This window comes from Oryzias melastigma, linkage group LG10 (genome assembly GCF_002922805.2).
Source record: "Oryzias melastigma strain HK-1 linkage group LG10, ASM292280v2, whole genome shotgun sequence".
NCBI lineage: Eukaryota > Metazoa > Chordata > Actinopteri > Beloniformes > Adrianichthyidae > Oryzias > Oryzias melastigma.
Genome location: NC_050521.1, coordinates 26,088,201 through 26,094,200, shown reverse-complemented (window position 1 = coordinate 26,094,200; position 6,000 = coordinate 26,088,201).

The following is a 6,000-nucleotide window of genomic DNA, read 5'->3' as shown; positions in this document are numbered from 1 at the left end:
CAATTGGTTGACTCAAACACCAAAAACACCATTTATAGAATACGGGACTGACAAATATGAATGCAGATAGAAGCCATAAATTCATTTTTACATTTACAATAAGGCAGAATCTTTATTCTAATAAATGTGGGTTCATTTTTAAACTGTTTACATGGTTTTATATAGTGAGTAAATCTGTTATAATAAACATACAAATGTGGATTTTTATATTTCATAATTCTGACAAGTTCATTCTTATGTATTAAAACGATATTGGAGGTCATTGTAGTTATTTTCGAGTCCTGTTTTTGTTTCCTTCATTGATAATAATAATTAACAGTCTGAGGTTTTTTCCTAAAGCACCAAAACACATCAATGAGACTGTCTGAGATCAGAGAAGAATGAACATTTGTTGTCCTGAATGTGCGGTAATGCAGGATAGCAGTTTCATTAGCCGATGTATCTGGTGGAGAGAAGGTTTCCTTCTCCGTGTCCTTATAAATGTTGTGGAGTGGCCAGCTATGACCTGACGGCTGCTTGTGTGCGCAGGAGCATGTGCACGTGTCCTCGCTGCAGTAAAGTGTATTTTATTGGAGTTAACACTAAGGTCAAATAAAGCAGATTTATTTCTACGGATTACTAGCTCTCTGCTGGCCAGTCCATAAAACAGAAACCAATCACTGACACACACTCACACTCGTGCAGCGGCACTGCAGAGCTGCTCAGCGGAGATATCATTGCTACAGTGTGAAAGAGCCACTCAGAGAATAAGGCGTTATGTTTGGCCGTTTTAGCCCCGAAGGCCCTCAGAGGTCTTAAAGTGATTTCAGCCCTGAAAGGCTGGACAGCTTCTCATCTGGGTCAGCTCTACAGAAATCCATTTACTAGCTACTTCAGGTGCTCTGATTGTGACACACAACTATTGTGAGAGATGATCATTTTCAGTGTGTGGATGAAAAGTCTGAAGCACATTTCAATATTAAAGCATTTTTTTCATGCATTTCTCTGTTACAAATAAACGTGGCAAAGCAGTCGAGTCCAAATCTCTTAATATTTTAGGGGATGTTATAGAAATAAAAGGCTTGTATTTTATTTCTTTTAGGTTTTTTTTACACATTCAGTGGTCCTTTTATATCATTTTCTCCCTTTTTGAACATCAGCATGTTCCAAACTTTCCTTAAAAATTTATGACGGTTCATATTTTCTGCCTTGTAGTTCCGCATCCGTCCACTAGGGGCAGTAGAAAGGCGTTTCCTGCTCATTTCAAGATGGCTGCTTCCATGAACACTTTTGGCGGGAAAGGTTTTGCTAATTTTCAAGGTTTTATGGTGACAATAACCCTATGACAGAGTAATAAGGCCACCAGAAAAGAATAAACAAATTACTTAATGAAAATATAGACATACATTTTTGAGAAAAAAATATAAATTTGTCAAGTTTATTCTCATGTATTTATTTTTCATTTATGGTTTCCCCTATATTTCATATTGTATAGGACATCCATTGAAATTGACCATTCAAAATGACTACTTATTGTATTCAAAGAGTGCAACATTTTTATAAATGTATTAATATTATATTTACGCCATTTTAAAAACATGAGGATCCAATTTGAGTCATTGGGTAAATGAAGATCTTCTTTTTTTTTTTTTTACCTGAACACCCAGTACATTGTTATAGGCAACAACCCAATGGATTATAATTGATACGATCTATTTCTCAATAAAAACATATATTGCAAAACAATTTTTGTGGATTACATGAAAGGGTTTAAAAATAATTTAAATTACAAAAATAAAAATAAAATAAAAATTTCTGCCACTTTGTTGACTTAGTAGGCATTACAGGGTTAAAATATTATTTTTTAAAGTTGCAATGTCTGCTAATTTCTTGGGTATTTTTTAAATGTCTAATGATTTAAGCCAAAATGAATGCATAAACGTTTCAAGTCAAATTTTCCAATTTTTTTTTTCTTTTTTACATTTTTAGGGCATGAAAAGTTTTTGTGTGATAATAAAAGTACTATTAAGAAAAAAATCCATGTTTGTTGTTTACATTCACATGATCCTTAAAGGTTAATTACATTTTTTTCAGATGTCTTTGTTCAAAAAGCATATTTTGCGGAATTAACAGAAGATTTTGACAAAAATTAAACAAATTTTGACCTTAGAGAGGAGCAATAAAGGGGAAAAAGCTCCAAACAAATTGAAACGAAACATTAAATGTGACTTTTATTTTTCTCCATCAAATAAGCTTCTACTTTGGCCAAGATGATCATGTTTTCCCTACTTCTCAAAGCCTTACAGTTATTTCATAAAAATGTTGGGTTTCTAGAAATGAAAACATCTCTGTAAACAATTATGTGTCGCTAAAAGTCTGACGAATAATTAATCGATTCAGTTGATCAGCAGACAATAAAGAGTATTTCTGAACTTAAGACCACACCGATGGCTGACATAATTTCTTGCTTTGTCAGGAGCACAATAGCTCATAAATATTGATCCGTGGGTCCAGAGTGTGTCCGTGCACGTGGAGAACCACACTGCCGGGTCAGCAGTTTTAGCCTCATCGTTTGTTTGATCAACCAGAACTTCAACCCTCATATTCCAACTGGGGCGGGAATATGAGAAATAATAACCCACTGGCACTTAAGGGGAACCGACTGTAGCTCATAAATGTCAAACTGAGACTATATGTGTGAGCAAAAGTGGAAAAAACATGTTTGTGTTTGTTTTGTGTCTAATAAATACTCGATATAGACATTTCAGGGAGATGGATAATGTTTTACAGCAGATATGTGATAAAAAAGAATCAAGAATATATTAAAAATAATCTTCTAACAGATAAAATAAGGAATAATAAGTAAATGAATCTGATGTTGGTTTTGTCTCTTTCAAAATAAAAGTTTCTGTCTTTTTAAGAACAAATCCTGGTGGATATGTAGAAGATTTCTGGTTCTAGTTCCTTGTTTTAAAGCAATTCCATAAAGCTGGAGATGTTTAAAAGTGTTTCTGAACCTAAACTGTTTATTTTGACTTCATTTTCTGACTTCAACACTCATAAGTGCTCATGGCGACGGTCTCCGAGTGAGTTAGACGTACTAAAATCCAAGGCAAGGATTTTCAGTGACAAAAAGTGACTGTTCTGATGTATGTGGAGGGATGATGCTTGGAGATCAGGTCTACATTTTTAAAGGCCAGAGGGTCCATTCTTCTCTAATATACCTGTCAGGGTTGAATATAAAGGAACTTAGTGATCATTGGGGATACCTGACCTCATCCAGCTTCAACCTATTGGTCCTTCATTCACTAATCAAACTCAACATTTCACAGATTAAATGATTCTTACTTTTTTAAAAATATGTATAATTGGACGTATAAACTTTTAATTACATGGATAAAATCACCATCATTCACATTTTTTTTAGAACAGGAGATTGGAATCAACAAAACTGGATAAAAACAGATTTAGACACAAAGAAATGGTGTTTGTTAGTTTAAAGGGGCCGTGCCATGATTTTATTAAGTCTTTCAGAGTGAACTATATCCATGTATAAGATCATATATTACCTTTAGAACACTAAAAAACAAATTATTCATTAAATATGAGTAATTTTTGTTAACTATTTTTAAGTAAAACAGCTCAATCTCTGAGGCTCCGCCTTTCGCTCCCTGAGAGTTCCACCCACTTCATGACATCATCCTAGAGGTGGCGTGTCACCCATGAAAAAATGACGGGAAATTTGCGGAGACCGTGTTTGTGTTAGCCTGGGGGCGGAGCAGATTCTTCCTGAAAGGGGCGGTCTCACCTTGTGATGTCAGCATGTGAGAACCTGCTCGTTTTCATGGGTGTGGGAGGGGCAGCTGTTGATGGTGCAGTTTTTAGAGGATTACTAAGAAATGCATGAACAGATCAAAATACTGCTTTAGGGTTCTTTATAGTGAGGAATGAACAGTAGAATACACTTAAAAGCTCAAAAATTGCCCCTTTAATCATTTTTTTCATCAACCTTCTTTTTAAGTTGAGCAATAACAGACAACTTAAAAACATGAACATCACTGTTGTTTTGGATCATTGAACAACAATGTTCTCCACAGTTTTTCCATCCTCAAAGTTCTGCATCACTTTAAGTTCTAAAGTATTTCATATCGGTGTAAAGACGGTATAAAAAAGTTGTTTTTTAGAATTCGCTGGAAGTACATTAATTGCATAATCGGTTTAAGTGTTACTGTAACCAAAAGAAAGTAAACACTGGAGTTACATCTCTGGCATTAATGAAAAAAAAAAAAAAAAACCTTCACTAGTTTTATTTTCAACATGGGACAGTGACAGTAATGCTGCACGTTCAGCTTATTTTTTAGTTTGTAAATGTAAAATCTAGCATTATCCTGCATTTCAGAGCAATAGATCAATCATTCCCAAATTGTACTTTTACTGCACATATCTTTATTTCAATCTTGGCTGTCACAAATATTTATACTTGAATTTTTGGGAACAGATCCAAGTACTTGGATACTCTTCACTGCCGTCATAGAGAGGGACCTGGCTGCAGACAAGATGGCTCCTGACATCATCGGCCAGAAGAATATATTATACAACTTACTCGGACACAAAAGTGTAAAATAATTTAACTTAGAATGGGAAAAACTGTGACTATTAGAGCTATTAAACTTATTAAAGTGTTTTGGTTTTTTGCAATACAGATTGACTTCTGGTTGGAACCGCTTCTGCTTGATGTTTGCAACCAGGTCTTCTTCTTTTTGTCAGGCTCAAACGCAGCACATCCTCATCATCACAGAGTCCGGTTCTGCTGGAGGCTTCAGATTACTCTTCTATTTAGAGTAACTTTTCCTCTCCGCTGTCGCCCACTGCTTGGATTACTCCATTCAATTATCAATATAAGCAAATTACGTAAAAGAGATTCCTGCAGGGGGGCTGGTTCGTCTTGGGGGGTGCAGTAATCAGCAAAATGACTTTCTTATGAAGTCTAATGCTAGATAATACTAGCTTTGTATCTTTTATTTTTATTGCAGGCAACATTCTTTTAGGGTTAAAAGTTAAATTGTGATGTGAAGAAAGTTAAAACCTAAAAAGAAAAATAAATTAGTAATTGGATGATTAAATTCTGCCAAGAAAGAGTTCAGGTTTCTTCTCTTTTACTTTTTTTTTTTTTCTAGAACGGAACCTTCAAAATAATAAAAAAATAAAAAAGCGGAAAAACAGTTTTTTTATCATCAAGAGGAAAATGTTAACAAACAAACGTCTTGGAATAAAAGTTTAAAAAGTAAAAGCTGTGGTCTTGTTTAAACTATTTCTGAACAACAACTGAAGCAGAAGACTCCTGGAATAATACTCTCTTGTGAGGGAGTAAAAAAACGAGCCAAATATGAATGAATCACCAGAGGAAAAATCAGGTGGGAAAGAGGGACGGAGAGACGGAGAGTTTAATGATTCCAGATGAGATGAGTGGTCCGGCTGACAACTGAAATGAACAGGAATCAATAGTGAGAGCGTCTGTCTGCAGCAGATAAGACGCACACACACAATGTTGACTATTAAAGACGACAGCTTGAGATATTACACTATTAGTTATGCTATTTTTAATCAGCTATCATATTTAATTAATTCTTCAGGTCAGATGCTATCTGAGTGTCTAACTGAGGGTTTGAGCGCGTGCGTGACGGCGGCGCCGGGAAGGGGGGTTGGGGTGGTCATCACTCCTGTAATGGGGAAACGGAGGAGTGTTAATCTAAAGAACCGTGAAACGACCCAAAAAATAGAAAAACGGGAGGAATGGAGGAGGCAGACAGACGGATGGGAGCAGCAATCTGAATGGAAGTCTGAGTTTAATGTGGATCAAAGAACTAATGCAGGTTTTTACTGTGATAGTCACACTGGACACGTCTGTAGGGTATTTATTTAACCTTTGTGTGATCTTAACGTTGTGTTTACTCCTGGGTCAAAAATACCCACCCTACCAAAACACCAAAATTACACAACTTCATTGAATTTAGATCTAAA